Source organism: Microcebus murinus, chromosome 4 (assembly GCF_040939455.1).
Source record: "Microcebus murinus isolate Inina chromosome 4, M.murinus_Inina_mat1.0, whole genome shotgun sequence".
Taxonomy (NCBI): Eukaryota; Metazoa; Chordata; class Mammalia; order Primates; family Cheirogaleidae; genus Microcebus; species Microcebus murinus.
This window is the reverse complement of record NC_134107.1, coordinates 66,062,003-66,078,152: the sequence shown is the minus strand read 5'-3', so window position 1 is coordinate 66,078,152 and position 16,150 is coordinate 66,062,003. Positions and strand designations below refer to the sequence as shown.

At 34.5% G+C, this 16,150-nt stretch overlaps 1 protein-coding gene across 7 annotated transcripts in view; it reads left to right on the top strand.

The window, feature by feature from the left end:
- LOC142870624 (teneurin-4-like) overlaps nucleotides 1-16,150 on the top strand; it is a 2,325,019-nt gene that overhangs the window by 110,195 nt on the left and 2,198,674 nt on the right. The window lies entirely within an intron of this gene.

The following is a 16,150-nucleotide window of genomic DNA, read 5'->3' as shown; positions in this document are numbered from 1 at the left end:
ATTCTCATGGCTATCTACCGCTTAAAAATACCTACTTTTAATTTAATATATTTTTTTGTTTTCCCACATAGTTTTCATGCCAGAGAACTGTAATTTACAGTAAGGTTTTTCTTTTTTTTTAAATGACTTTCTTGAATCCTATAGCAAGTCATTGTTGTAATTAAAAATATATGGGTAAAACAGAAATGAATGGTATCTCATACTTTATTTTTATGGCTGTGTAATGAACACCACCAGTTTTATGCTGGGCTAACTCTCTGAAACCAATAATGGTGAATGAGAGGGCAGCCATGGATCTAAAGGTACTGACAATCTAGCAGGGGAGGCAATATATACAAATAGCCACAATTATTAGAAAATGCATTTCACGAATGGTATTGAGAATTGCAAAGACTAAAGGAAAAAGAGATCAATTCGATCTTGTATTATAACATCAGAAAAGATGTTATGAGGTCAGTGGATAAAGCAGTATTTGTAGACAAGAAAGGCAGATGGCTAGAATTCAAGTTCCTCTCTCACCTTATGTCTGATGTTGAAACCTACATATATCGGTTGACTTTTCTTATTGTAATAGGGGATTAAAGCTTTTGTCTTATGGATGGATTGCAGACCTAAATTAAAGGGAAAAATGTGAATGATTTAGAAGAAATTATGACAGAAAAATCTTTATGACTTCAGAATAGGCAAAGATTTCTTAAATAGTCCACTAAGAGGTTAAGAAGCTCTTAATCTTTTTTGTTGTTGTTTTTGTTCCTCATCAAAAGACACCATTAAAAGAGTGAAAGGAAAAAAATGACAGACTATAAAATATGTGAAGATATTTACAATAATCTGTTTGAAAAATGTCTTATGTACAGAGTATATTAAGAAAAGTTGGACTTCTCCCACCCTTTCTCTCTCTTTTGGTGCACACACACACACACACACAAACACACACACACAGAAGCAGGAAAGGGTGTTTTCATTTTAAGGACCCATATGATTAGATTGGGCCCACCTGGGTAATCCAGGCTAATTTCCCAGTCTCAAAGTCCTTAATTTAATTATATCTGTTTGGTTATGTAAGGAAACATATGCACAGGTTTTGTGAATTAGAAAGTGGGCATATTTGGGGACCATTACTCAGCTACCTCAGTGCCCAACAAAAACATGTAGCACTATTTATCTATGTTCATAATGCTCACCCACTCCAAAAGAAACTACCAATACTTATTAAAATTAGAATGGATAAAAAAATTGTGGTGTAGTAACAGAATGGAATACTATACAGCAAATGAAGCTAGATCCTAAGAGGATGTACTGTATGATTCCATTGACATAAAGTTCAAAAACAGACAAAATTAATCAACATCTTAGAAATCATGATTAAGGGTTACCCTTGGTGAGGATGTAATTTATGATTAAAGAAGAACATGGGTGGCAAGGCTTTCTGGGATGGTAGAACTATTCTGTGTCTTAACCTAAACACTGGTTTGCATAGTTTGCGAAAATGATGTGTGAAATGCTTAAATACTACATTCAAAACAAAAATCGCCCTTGCTAACTTCACAGAGCACTGTCTATAAAAACTAAATGATATAATACTATTGGGGACTCTCTATTGGCACCTACTGTTTGCCAAATGTTTTGCTTATTCTTTTTCTGTTCTCAAATAGCCCATAAAATAAGCATGATTCGTCCCATTTAACAGATGAAGGGGCTAAAATCCAGAAGTGAGAAGTGGCACAAATAATAAATGTTAGAGCCTTGATTTAAACCAATGTTCATTCTTCGAAGCCCTTGAGTTTGTTTCCATGATACCTGGACCGGTAGGATCTATTTGATCTGTTAGAACCCTTGAGAAGGATCCTGGAATGTGGATATTCAAGAGGCAGCACCCCAGGATCTGGGGGTATAATATGGAAATAAAAATGCTCAGAAAGTCCCACTCATAAAACAAATAAAATTCAGTTATTATTGGCCGGGCGCTGTGGCTCACGCCTGTAATCCTAGCTCTTGGGAGGCCGAGGCGGGCGGATTGCTCAAGGTCAGGAGTTCAAAACCAGCCTGAGCAAGAGCAAGACCCCGTCTCTACTATAAACAGAAAGAAATTAATTGGCCAACTGATATATATATATATATATATAAAATTAGCCGGGCATAGTGGCACATGCCTGTAGTCCCAGCTACTCGGGAGGCTGAGGCAGAAGGATCACTCGAGCCCAGGAGTTTGAGGTTGCTGTGAGCTAGGCTGACGCCACGGCACTCACTCTAGCCTGGACAACAAAGTGAGACTCTGTCTCAAAAAAAAAAAAAAAAAAAAATTCAGTTATTATTAAGAATTTTAGGGATGAAGGCAGAAAATTTGGTTGTGATATGAGAAGATATTGAGTCTAGGGAAAGAAAGAACCTATTGAGTTTATCTGTCTCTTTTAAGAACCTCACTTCTATTTTCCACATTTGAACCCACACATTATGCAGACTGTAGGTTCCTAATATAGTTCTCAGTGGGTCAGAAAATATACTAGCCATATAACTTTTCCATTTTCTATTGGTGGATTTCCTGACAGATAGTAATCTTTGAAATTTTAAAATGAGAAAAAACAGAATTTCTTACAGTTTTTAATTCTCAAAATCATGTTATTTTTAAAATACTTTAAACATGCTTCATATTTTATATTAATTATATATTGCTATGTAAAAAAAATACCCCAAGATAATTTAGTATCATAAACCAACAAACTTTTTTTTTTTTTTTTTTTTTAATCTCACACAGCTTCTGAGAGTTAGGATTTCAGGAATGTTTTGGCCATGGGGTCTTTACATTAGAGACAAGTTCTTTTTTGGAGCTATAGTCTCTGAAAATTTAACTAGATATGGAAGATCTGCTCCCAAATTCACTCCCTTGGCTGTTGACAGGAGTCTTTAGTTCTTGGCTACATGAGTATCTCCATAGAGTTATTCATAATATGGCTTTCCCCCAGATGTAGTGGTGAGGAGAGAAAGAAGGGGGCTGGAGAAAAAGAGAGGGAGAACAGTTGCAGTACTTTTTGTAACTAACTGGGAAGTGGCATACTACCACTTTGCCATCCGTCTTACACAGAATGTTGTAGGATGACACTACACAAAGATGTGTATACTGAGACGGGGACCAATGGAGACCATCTTGGAGACTCTTTAGTCATTATTTTGAATATGTGAATAATTGTATTTACAAGAAACTGTAGCCTATAACACGTTTGCAAACACTGGAAAGCAGCAGCACATCTTAGATAGTATTTGAAAACTGTAACATTTAATTCTCCTGGCTAGATAAATGGCACTACACAGAATCATGTGGTAAGAAGCCAAGATGATGGCATATTTCTCTTCTAAAACTTTGATTTTTTTTTTGAAGCATCATTTATAGGATTTATATAAGACACATTATGCATAAAAGTTATTAATATTTATTTTATTTGTAAGAATGATTCATGATTAAGAGCAGATAGGACCGCAGACACTGATTTATAACACATAAGCTTTTCCTACATACTCCTGTCCTACTCCCAGAATTGTTGACTTTGACCTTCCACTTCTAATGTTAAGATTTCCTGCTCTTACTTTTTACCTGACATTAAAGTATCCATTCAAACAGATAAATGCCTCCATGTTGCCTGTCATGCATTAATTTTCACATAATTATTGCAATGATTTTTCCCAATTTCTTGACTTAATCTTTCTAGGAATTCAGGAAAATGTATATATTTCCTGAGAAATGCTGGAAAGAAATTCCTGTACAGAGGCAATACCACTCAGTGTGTTTTTTGAGTTAAACCCAAACACAGGTTTGTCAGGAAATATACAGAATACCCAGTTAAATTTGAATCTCAGATTTAAAAAACCACCTTTTTAGTATACGTACATACCATGCATACTTATAATAAAATATTATTTGTTGTTTATATGCAAATCAAATTACCTGGGCATCCTGTATTTTTATTTGCTTAACTTGGCAAGCCCTCCAGATCAGCATCCTGAGACAATGTGATACACATTTGCAATTGGTTTCTCTTCAAGTTGCAGAATTCACTACTTTCTGGTGTTACGCTATCTTTAGTACCTGCATTTATCTTTACTCAAGTGCTTGTCCAATTATCTTAGCCTGTGAAACAAAGTATCTCCTCTGAATCCCATCCTAATTTGTGTGGGCCTCTGAGTGTCAGTTATTTCCAATGCCTTTCAACAAGAGCTGGATTATCCTTTGTCCACAATCACTCACTGGAGAATATAGTAGACAGGAGAAATCATCCAGAACTATAACAAAACTCTGCCTGACAATAACATTGTCCACTGTCTCAATTTTTTAAATTACTAGGAACTGTCCACTAGATGGCATTTTGCCTGATTTTTATGACATAATCTGATAACTTGTTCTCCTTCACTTATGAATAGAATGATACATCTGAACTCCTTTCTAGCTTAGTTTTCTCCAAGTTCAAAAGAATATTTAGAAAGTTTAGAAAGATCCACCTTAGCCAGCAGGAATAACCTGGTCTCAGCAGTCTGGTTCATTCCCCAACCTCTCTCAACTATGTCTATGTCTGCTTTTATTACATCAAAAGGACACAAAATAAATGTCTATAGAGCAGACAATGTGGTGGCCCATGAGAAGTCAAAGTAAAAAGTATAGAGTTTGGAATTTTTTTCAGCTAATAATTCTAGACACATTCCCCATTCAAAGGTCAAACTTTGATTATGCCAAATCCAAAACACCACACTGAGTACACTGATATTAGGGAAGAAAGCCAACATGCTTCTTACTACAGCTATCACAATACATTTGGTCAAGGGGAGAAGGCAACTTCCTATCTCAAAGGGAGGGCCAAAGTTCAAACTGCACATGTGACCCCAAAGAGTTCTTCAAAGGAAAAATGCTTAGGCAAGAATGGCTTGCAGAAGTGTAGGTACAAATTTAGAAAAAAGAGACAGAGGCATTGAGAGCAAGACCTGCAAAGGCTAGAAAAGGAAAATTGAAAGCGATTTAGATCATTTCATACTTCAGTGAGCAAAAGACCTCAGCAGGGAATTTACATGTTGATAACAGGGTTTGAGTGTGGAAACAAGGTTCATTTAGGGAAACTGTGTAGCTGGCCCATATACAAAGTTTATGTTTATTACTTTTTCATTGCTGCGTTTCTCAGCCACTGAAGACCCTGGACACAGGGATCTGTCTAGGGAAACATTCTGATAGTAAAATATGTAAAAAGTATAAATTCTGTAGTCAAATTGCAAAGATTTTAGTCCTGCTCTGTTGTTAACTATGTGGCCATGGGGAATTTACTTAACGCCTCTTCCTAAATTACCTGATATGATTGATGTGACTGAGGGTTGAATGGAGTGTCTGGCACCTAAGAACTATATAAGTATTACCTACTAATATTATTACTATTATTATTATTATATCTATTAATTTAGTCAAGAAAGGGCCCCTTAGGATAGGCCTCTGTGCAGTAGAAAAATAGCACAAGGCAGAAGGGAACTAATTCTTTTTGAGTGCCCAATATGTATGAAGTGACTAGAGCCTTTCTTCCAACATATTTAATCTTCATAACCACCAACCAAGGTAGATAGTATTATCCCCATATGGCAGATAAGAAAAACCAAAGTTTAGGAAGGGAAAGTAACTGGATGAAGGTCCCACAACTAGAAGTGATGGGATAAAAAATTAAATGCTACTCTGACATATTGGAAGTCTTCTGTTTTATTTCACACTGCTGAAAGAATTCCCAGAAAGTAGGAATTTTAACTTCTTCTCAACTTCAAAAAGCAGACAGCAGTCTTCTTGTGAGGAAACTGGTCCTAGACATCCATCCATCCCATCTTTCACTGTTGCCATGGCATTTCCTGGTGCTGGTTCTAAAGAAACAGGCTGATTAAAACTCCTATTCAAAAAGCACTGCAGGAGTGGGGATGGGGCCATTGAGAATGGGCACCGTAAGCCAGGGTCATTGCCTTCCTAGCTCTAGGGAATACAGAGGTGTAAAAAAGAACTGGATCATACCTCAAAGATCTCACAGTCACCTTGTAATCAATAACTTTAACAAAAATATTTGGGCCTTTCTGTTTTCCATATGGACACAAGCTGTGCTCTGAACATATATAGATATTCAGGATGTTATTATAAAGATTATATGAAACATTGAAATTGGTACTAGAGAGAGCTTTAACATAGTGATATAATACCTATGAGATTTTTTTTTTTTTTTTTTTGGTCTTCCATTAATGGAATCACAATAAATGCCTAAGGCAGAAAGAGATGTAAGAAATTGTTCACATTTTCTTGCCTTTTATGTAGATAATTCCAGTGTTTTGTTTTAAATGGGTAATCACATATCTTAAGTGAGAATTACTTTCATCTTTGTTCTTTATTTGATGATTTATAAATGAGACACGTTTAAGACAGAAGACACTTCATGAGAGTGTCTAATAAAGCATTGATGAGCCCCCACTCACTATACTGTTGCTATTGCTGCTGCTGCTGCTGTCACTGTCCCCACCCTTCAACATTGTGGAGTGCCTACCACACACCGGTACTGCGCTGGGTACTTTACTTAGGTGAGTTATCTCATTAGTTTCGTAAGGGCCCTACAGGTAAAGAAATTGAAGCTTAGACTGTCAGAAGAGTTTTCCAGTAGAACAGTTAATCTCTTAGGCTCTCTGAGAGCTGAATTTTTGTTTCACTAAATTACCTAAAAATTACTTTGGGCAATTTGACCCACTCTAAGATTCTATCCATTCATCTATTAAATGGAAATAGTAGCATCTGCCTCATTGGAAGGGTCGTTATAATATTGAGTGAAATATTAAATAAGAAGCACTATGCACAAAGAACAAGTGTCACCTATTATTTCTTAATATGATCTGCCTTAGGCCACACAGCTTTGTCTGATGTAATTAATCAGAAGGTATTATCCCACAAAAATTGGGTAAGTGAAGCCTGGTAATAGTATGCTAGGTCTGACAATATTAGAGTCACTTGTGTTAAAACATAAACAAAATAGCTAATCAGAGCATAAATCATATTGTATCTTGAATAGGAATGAGGAATCAAGTCACTCCCTGAGAACTGCAGGAGTCAGGGAGAAGGCCATTTAAGGGCCTGGCTCATTAGAGGGCAACTTGAATCCTTGCTGCCTTGCATAACACCCAAAGCCGTCTCTAATGAAGAGGTCCCAGGCACTACCCACATGCTTGTATTTGATACATGTTGCATTTTTCACCAAGATAATTTTGCTTATTGTTTTCATGTCTGGTAAAAGTATAAAAACTCACCGAATAATGTTCAAACTTATTGAAATAAAGAACGATATGGAGAAGCAAATTATTGTTTGGAAGAGTTACTTCTTTGGGAGGAGTTTCTCTTAGCTATAACTACACACATGAATGTAAATATTTTGATGTGTTTATGGCTGTGTATGTAGTACACACCTTCACATGTTAAGTGTATATGTTGTGTATATCTTTGAGTGTGTGTGCTTTTGTATGCATTTGTTAACTACTAGGCTCTTGCACTCATGCATTCAATTACCATTAACTGACTTTTTGATAACTATGTTTATTACACATGCTTGCAATTGCAAACATAATTTACATTTATAAAAATAGTTTTCTTAACCATTTTTATATTTTACATTCATAATAATCATTATGATTAGGTTTATATGTAAGGTTTAGGGATTTTAAGTGACTTATTTCAGGTCATACCTGTACATGTTCACATGTACAGAGTGAGAATTAAATCCTATGGCTTTTCAATTTATGCCTCAACATATCTTACTATTTCCACTCAAGTAAAAACAATTAAAAGTCTCTCTGTCTCCTTTCCTTTTTCTGTGGGATATAATTATGTTTTCTCACAGAATGGCAGACAGTCTTATCACATTCTTGTTACATGCATACATAGATGTATGTAAATGTGTGTATAAAACCACATGCAATTTATCATACTTCGATTTCCATGAAAGCTGAAATAACCATCTAATTTAGATTAAAATTGATTCAATAGGTATTTATCAATCACTTATACCATGTAGTTTGATAAGATATATTCTTATCAATAACAATCTTACTATTGTGTAAGTAGCATATTTGTGATAGTAGAGTTATTTTTAATGTAATATTGAGACATAGAGCAGGTATTAGTCCTCTGGTGACTTTTGTTGCAATGGTTTTAGGGGACTGGACTTACCTAATATTTTTTATGACAAAGAATGTTACCTACCTCCTTTTAATAAAAACTCCATGTCTAAGACAATTTATATCAGATATAATCTATCATTTTTCCCCTGAGGTAACACAGTTACTCTAAACATGTTTATTAAATAGTTGCTTTTACCATCTAACATTTTTAAGTACCCAAACATTGTATTACTATATATTAACATTGAGCTAGAAGGTCCATTTTGGACTTTATAATTTAAGTTCTTCATTCTACAGATGAGAAAACAAGTAAGTGACATGAAATTAATTTACCAAGGTCACAGATTCGGAGACATCAATGTATGTTAATATAAGAAAACACCATCCTGCTTGTCAATAAAGAACTAATGATTCCATTTCAAAACTATAATGAAATTTGATTCAATAAAGTTTAACTAAATACTATTAGCTTCTAGGCAAAGACTGCTAAATAAAAGATACTGACAGTAAAAATAATATTGTGATGCTAAAAATGGGTACATTATTTACTTGTTAAAGTAATAACTCTAGAAGTTCCTTTTGGTGATTAGTTAGAATCAAACTCTGTAATATTTCTATGTTTAATGGTCTGTCAATATTATCCATATGTATTATCAGATGTCTTAGATATTGAAAATCTCAAGTCCTGAATTTAAGTAGCTTTTGGAGTCCAGAAAATTGTGACAATTCAAATTCAAAGCTTTCATATGATAAAAACTAATACTCTAGTTAAGAGGCAGTGTGTGTAAGAGGAATAAGTGGTTTAATACAAAAGACTTACAAGTGATCCCATGGAAGATTTTCAGGGTAATCAATCATCTGCATGTAGAAGCAATTCTAAACACTATTTAACAACATGGCACTTAACAGTTATGAATAATTTTCTGTAATCAATTAAAAAATCCTCAATATAGTACTTTAAATTTGCATACCATTAAATAACAAAATGATTCTATAGTGATTTTACTTATTTATAAGTGGCCCACTTTGGTTTTATTGCTAGTAACTACCAATCAGTGAGTGCAAGTTTGTCCCCATTTCTTTACCACTGAGTTTTCCAAAATAACCTGAAAGTAATTTAACTATGATACTGACTCACCAACTAAAGTCTTTAAGAAATTAGATAATTTTTAAAAGACAAATGGAAAAGTAGCCTAGAATTTAGGATATGGAAAAGAGAAGGAAAATAGAAGAATATAAATTGTTTCAAAAAATAGAAGAGGAGCTGACTTTACAAAAAGAAATGGAAAAAGGCCTAAGTAGACAAAAAGATATGCCAGGTAATTATCAGAGACTGGTTTTGTTTCCAGTACAGTTCCTTACATATAAGTGTGCAAACATTAATAGTTCTCTTCTTTCCCCATTTCTGGGAGTTGGAACATAGTAGGAACTCACTGATCTTTATTAGATAAATGCACAAAACCCAGAGTGTCTATCATTCAAAGTGTTTAGACAGAAATGAGTGGATTGACATAAATTATATCAGGGCCTTTCTTGGCATTGACATCTCTGCTAATTGGTGAGAAGTAGTGACCTTGCCATCTCCATCTGTTTTAAACAAAATCTTATTGGTGCTATGTTAGCCATCTTTCCCAACAATTTAAGATATCGTCCTCAAAGAGCAGGAGCTCTTGGTAGTGTGCAAATTTATCAGTGTTCAGATGAAGGCTCTGATTACCTAGAAACCTGCACAAACACACACACACACACACACACACACACACACGCCCAGCTCATAATATGCAATGTTAGGTGCAGGGCAGTAAAAATCTCCTATTTAGAAAGGAAACAATGGGGAAACCACAGCCATCACTGGTCCACACCACTCAACCTGTCCATCATTGAGGAAAACTGCAGTTGAGAAACTCTCTTAAATAGAAACTGGATCTGATATATGAAATAATTCCCTTATCATTGATTTATATGCTTCCTAGTTCTGAATTCCAGGAAGGGAAGTTTTCCTTTGTTCAGTATGAAGAAATCTGAAGTAAGTTTTGCAAAAGGAATGTGTAACATTCACAGGCTTTTTCTTGTCAAAGAATACTTAGAGTCCTGACAACTGTTTCCTAGTCATGGGCTTTGTGGGCAATACAAATTCCCTTTGAGGCTTTAATTTATTCTCTTTCATTGGTATCATGTGAACATATATTCAGTCAACACAACCAAATGCTTTCTAAACATAGCTCTCATAGCTACATATTTCTTTGCTGTTTCCTAAATTCCATGTCTCTCTTTTCTCTCTTACCCTCCTTCTCTTGCAAAGTTAGTTATTTTTTCCAAAGGACTTAATTCTTTTGTTCAATTTAGATTTAAAGTATTTTAAATAGAGAAGCAATAAAATTTTCCAACTATGCAAGGGATTGCATTTTTTGGCTATTTTCTTCCATTGAAGCTCTCAAAGCAGCTGATTCTTGAGGGAAACAAAAAACAACTCATCTTTCCTTTTCATGTACTATCTTGCTCAAAATGGCAAGCAACAGCTAATACACACTAATATTAGGGCTTTTTGACTTCCCTCTTTCTTGATATATAGACTTATAGGCATTTGGTCTTCTTTTCAATTTGTTATAAGCAAGAGCTTTATCAGGTATTTTACCCTTGAATTAATGAATCTCTGTTTTTCCAGGCTCCAAATCACACTGTCTTGTCACCTGCCCGTGTCACGTAGTTTATATTTTTGCTATGGCAACAGCCTCACTTCAAAGTGCTAATTCCTATTTTATTTAACCTAGGATACTATGCAATAATAAATTGTCTCAAAATGCATAATGGCACAGAAAACAGTCTGGGGTGGATGTTTCTGGTCTGTAGGCAGTTCTCTTCCTTACAGAGACCTGTCTTCTTCTGGCTGCAACATCCTCTATGGTCCTGTCATTCCTGAACCCTTCTGACAGAGAAAATAGCGCGGAGAGGTGTAGGGAACATACCTATTTCTCAAAAACCTCGACCTGAAAATGATACATATTACAATGACTGGATGTAATATATATTGATACAATGATACAGTTCATTGACTGAAACTTAGGCATATGGCCACACCATACTGCAATAGAAACTGTGAAATACAGTTCAGCTGTGTGTTAGGGATATCTGTTTACAGATAAATGGATAAATAAAATGAGGCATATACATACATGGAATATTATTCAATCATAAAAAGAAGGGAATCTTGCCATTATGTACATTTTATTGGCTTGGAGAAATGTATAATGACGTGTATCCACTATTAGAGTATCATACATAAAATTTATTTTAACTGTACCAAAAATACTCTGTGTTTCACCTATTCATTCCTCCCTTTCCCCTAACCTATGGCAACCACTGATATTTTTTACTATGTTCATAGTTTTGCTTTTTCCAGAATGTCAAATAGTTGAAATCATGCAGTGTGTAGCCTTTTCAGATTGGCATCTTCCGCTTAGTATTATGCATTTAGGTTTCCTCTGTCTTTTCATGGCTTGATAGCTCATTTCTTTTAAGCATTGAATAGTATTCCATTTGTGAATGTACCAATACTGAGCCTAATATAAATGATGGACTTTTGGTGATAACAATATGTAAATGTAGGTTCATCTATTGTAACAAATGTACTACTGTGGTGTAGGCTGTTGATAAAGGGGGAGGTAATGCATATGAGGGGAGGGGCACAAGGGGTATATTAAAGAGTCTTTGCACCTCTCAATTATCCCCTGAACCTAAATCTGCCCTCAAAGAATAAAGTCTTACAGGAAGATGAAGATGGAGGAGGAAGAGATGGAGGATGAGGAAGAAGAGGAGGAAGAAAATCCTTTCATTTACGACAATACAGATGAACCTAGAGGACATTATTCCAAGTGAAATAATCCAGTCAAAGAGGGACAAATAGTGCATGATTCCAATTGCATAAGGTATTTAAAATAGTAAAATTCATAGAATCAGAGAATAGAATAGTGGTTTCCACGGACTTGGGAGAGAATGAAATGATGAGTGTGAATAAATTTCAGTTATGTAAGATAAATATGTTTCAGAAACCTGTGTCACATGGTACTTATAGCTAACAATATTGCATTCTGTACTTTCGAATATGTTAAAAGGGTAGATTTTATGTTAAGTGTTCTTACCACAAAAATAAACAAAACACACACATACATGCATGGAAAAGGACATGGGGATTTTGGGAGGTCATGTGTATGTTTAATACCCAAGTGTATGTTTAATAATTATGTATGATTTAATCAGTATTTGATTGTGATGATGGTATTATGGATATATGCCTATATCCAAAATCATCAAAATGTACACATTAAGTATATGCAATTTTAAGGGTATATCCATTATGCCTCAATAAAGCTTAATAAAAAGAGAAATGTTTATAAACATTTGTGTTTGCCATGAGTACCTTTATAGTTTCTCTATTGTTAAGGAAGACTGTTCATAAGGTGCAAAATGATTTTATGAATTAAGCTTTTTATCAGTAGAGTAGGTAGATGGAGAGGGTGATAGAGAATGGTGATATGTTCATCTTATTATTTTTTTATTAGTTAGATAAATTGTAGGCTCTGTTAAGAAAGCACTCAGTATCTTATTGATATATTTTGAATATTTATAATGTACATGCATAAACATGACCAGGTAACAGTATTGAATAAATAACTCTGTATTTTTTTTTCCTATTCATTGTTTAATGGTTTAGAGTAGGGATTAGCAAGTGTGTTTTTGTGTTAGTTTGTTTATTTTGTTTTTTTCCCCCAATATGGCCAGATAATAAACATTTAGGCTTTTCTGGCCAGATAGTCTCTGTTGCAAATAGGCTGTTATAGTAAAATGGCAACCATAGACAACAAATAAATGGTAGTTTTTGCTGTGTTCCAAAAATCTTTATTTATAAAAATAGACAGTGTGTAGGAGTTTGGGCACCAGGGGTAATTATCCCTTTGCCCTTACTTGTTGTTTCATTTAGGACAACTTTCATAGATTCTCTGAGTCTCTTTTGAGTTTCAAAGTAAGATGGGAATACTATCACCCATGGATAGTTTTAAAGATTATATATCATAATGTATGAGCGTGGATAAGAGATGCTCATTTAGTACACCCACACTACCATGACATCTATTTCTTGTCAAATAAATGTTCATAGGTATGAAAGTTCCTTTTGAGTTTCTTTTTGCCTTTTAATAGAGTAAGGAACACTGGAGAATTGAAACGGTATTATTTTTTTCTTTGTATTTCCCACCATGAGTTGGATAGTGAATGTTCAATAAATATTTAACTAAGGACTTGAAGACTGGTGTATCTGTGTTGTCACATATTAATCACAAGAGGCTCCATAACATTGCTTCAGAGGAGTGAGTCTTAACCTTTTGGATTTTGTATTCCTCTCATCATTGTGTCAAAGGATGTGGATCTAAGCATAATAAAAATTAAAGGGGCATGTTATTCTGAGAAAGATATGGAGATATTCATAGACAATGTTTTGTTGTATTTATCATTGATCATACATTTTAAGGATGGGATTATCACATTTGTATTGATTAAGGCCAATGTTATAGCTCTGGCCTTAAAACAAATATTTCTATTCAGTTTTGCTAAAATGTAAAATAATATAGATGAGAAAACAGTAATTACCTTGGCAACTGTGAAACCCAAAGATAATAATAATTTTTAAATTGAAGGGGTATTACTATCAGGTGAGCAATAATATTAATATTAAAGGACATAACAATAATATTAAAGGACATAACAAGTGAAGGATGGTAGATTCTTAAGAATTGTTATGAGCAAACTACAACTCATTGAGATGTTTTCTTGTCCCTCCTGGGTTATGCTTATAGTTAAAAACAACTCTTTAGAGAAGCTATGGGAAAAAATATATATTCCCTCCCAGAAATTGAAATTTTTTGATAACTATATTATGTAAATAGAGTTTCAAATTCAAAGATAAAAATATTCCCCTGCAATGTATAAAAAAAGAAAAAAATTACAATTGATTTTCTTTCACGCACAATTTAATCAATATTTGAAGTACCCACCTGTGCCACGAACAGTATAGGGTAATGCAGGCATTAAAATGAATGGTTGGCAAATAGTAGATTGTCAGACCTTTTTTGGTTGGAGAAATAAATGAATGTATTCTTATTCTATTGTAAATGATGGTCTTTTATCCTTAACTAGATCACTGGCTTCTTAATGGTAGCCATAATATCTAGGATAGTTTTACATTATCTAATGAACTTAACATATGGTTTAGATAGATAAAAGCATAACAATTATAAGCATTACAGGGATCATTTCTTGGATTGATTAATTTCATTGTACAGGGGCTCATGCCACTAAGAAGGTGATACTATTATTCCTTTTCTTCTATCATATTGTTTAAACTGGTCGACTCTTTGCACAAAAGAAATTTAAAACATTATTAAAATAATATTAAAAACAGTGTTCTTAATGTTGTTAAAATGTTAACATTGCTAACATTTCAGTGTTGAGGTGACCTTATAGTTAGAGTCATTTAATATTTGTAAGTAATTATAACTATGTGGTAACCTGAATAGTATTAAATTCCGTCTCTCAAACACATTTTTCCTTGCTTCTACTGAGATAATAAATATTTTGGAAATAATTAAGTCCAGGCTAGCAAAGCAAGTCTTGGAGACAAAAATATATATGGAAGTCATCCCAAAAGAAATTAACATTAAAAATTACCATCAGCTACTTAGATCTCTGAGAATTTCCAAATATCTCTCAGCCTATAGCACTTACAAAAACCTCTGCAGTTTATGGAATTCAGATTATCTCATGTGAACCTCTCAATACTATTTCAGGTAGAAATGGCAGCTATTTTAGTATTATTAATATCTCAAATTTAAAGATGATAAAATTGAGGTTCAGAGGAGTTAAATGACTTGGCTGAGGCCATAGAGCTAATAATTGGTGGAATCAATATCATCTGAAGAAGGAATATGGTATACTGAAATGGGCAATAGGTAAAAATTAGGAGGGTGAAAATTATGGCCCTACTACACACTTCAGTAATGCTTTTAATCAGATGGAAGTCAATCTCAGTTTTCACATCTATAAAATTGAGATGATAGTAACTTCCCTAACCAACATTCCAAAATTTCTGTGAATATCAAAGAGCTTTATAAGCTACAAATCATTATCTAATCAAGGAATATTATCATAGAGTTGCATAACAGTGGATGCAGAAAGGAAACTACACCCTGCCTTTGTGTTTAGGTACCCAGATTTGGTTTACACAGTAGCTAGGAGACACAAGTTCTAGCCTTGGCTAGGCTACTACTTGGTTGCATGTCTTTAAAAAATTCCCATAGCCTCTGTTACCTCATCAGCAATATTAGGTTGAAGTATATAATCTCTAAAGACTGTGTTGATCACACAACTCCCTGTGAAGGTCTGTGGTTTTAATGAATCCAACCATTCTCTTTGGCCTAGACTCCCCAGTTATCAGCAGAATAAATTGCAGAGACAGCTGGCTGGAGTTAGGGGTACAGTCTCTGGCCACAGAATAGAATAAAGCTAAGGGAACTGCACTGCCATCAAACAGATGACGGGGATCTCATTAGCAATGTGCTGAAGCTAGTGACATCCAGGGACAGCTGCAGCTGGCATTTCCCCCAAATTAAGGTGGCTGTTCAATTAGTTTGTCTATGCTAGCTCAGTCTGAATTCATTGTCTAAAACTCAAGAATGTTCTCTCTTTTTAATAATCAGAGTTTGGGAAATAATCACTAAGTTCATACTACAGCACATCTACTATATGGATAATAGCACACTATTACAATGGCAAAATTTTAAAAAATGAATGGTACTCACCCTTCTGTTCTGGAAGGAATATGTGCATTGATATCAGAGAGTTTTGTGTTCAGGGTCCCATCTGTTGCTTATTGGCTGCAGCTCTTATGTGCCATTGTGTTCACTGATAAGCACCACACCTGGCAAAAAATAGTTGTTCA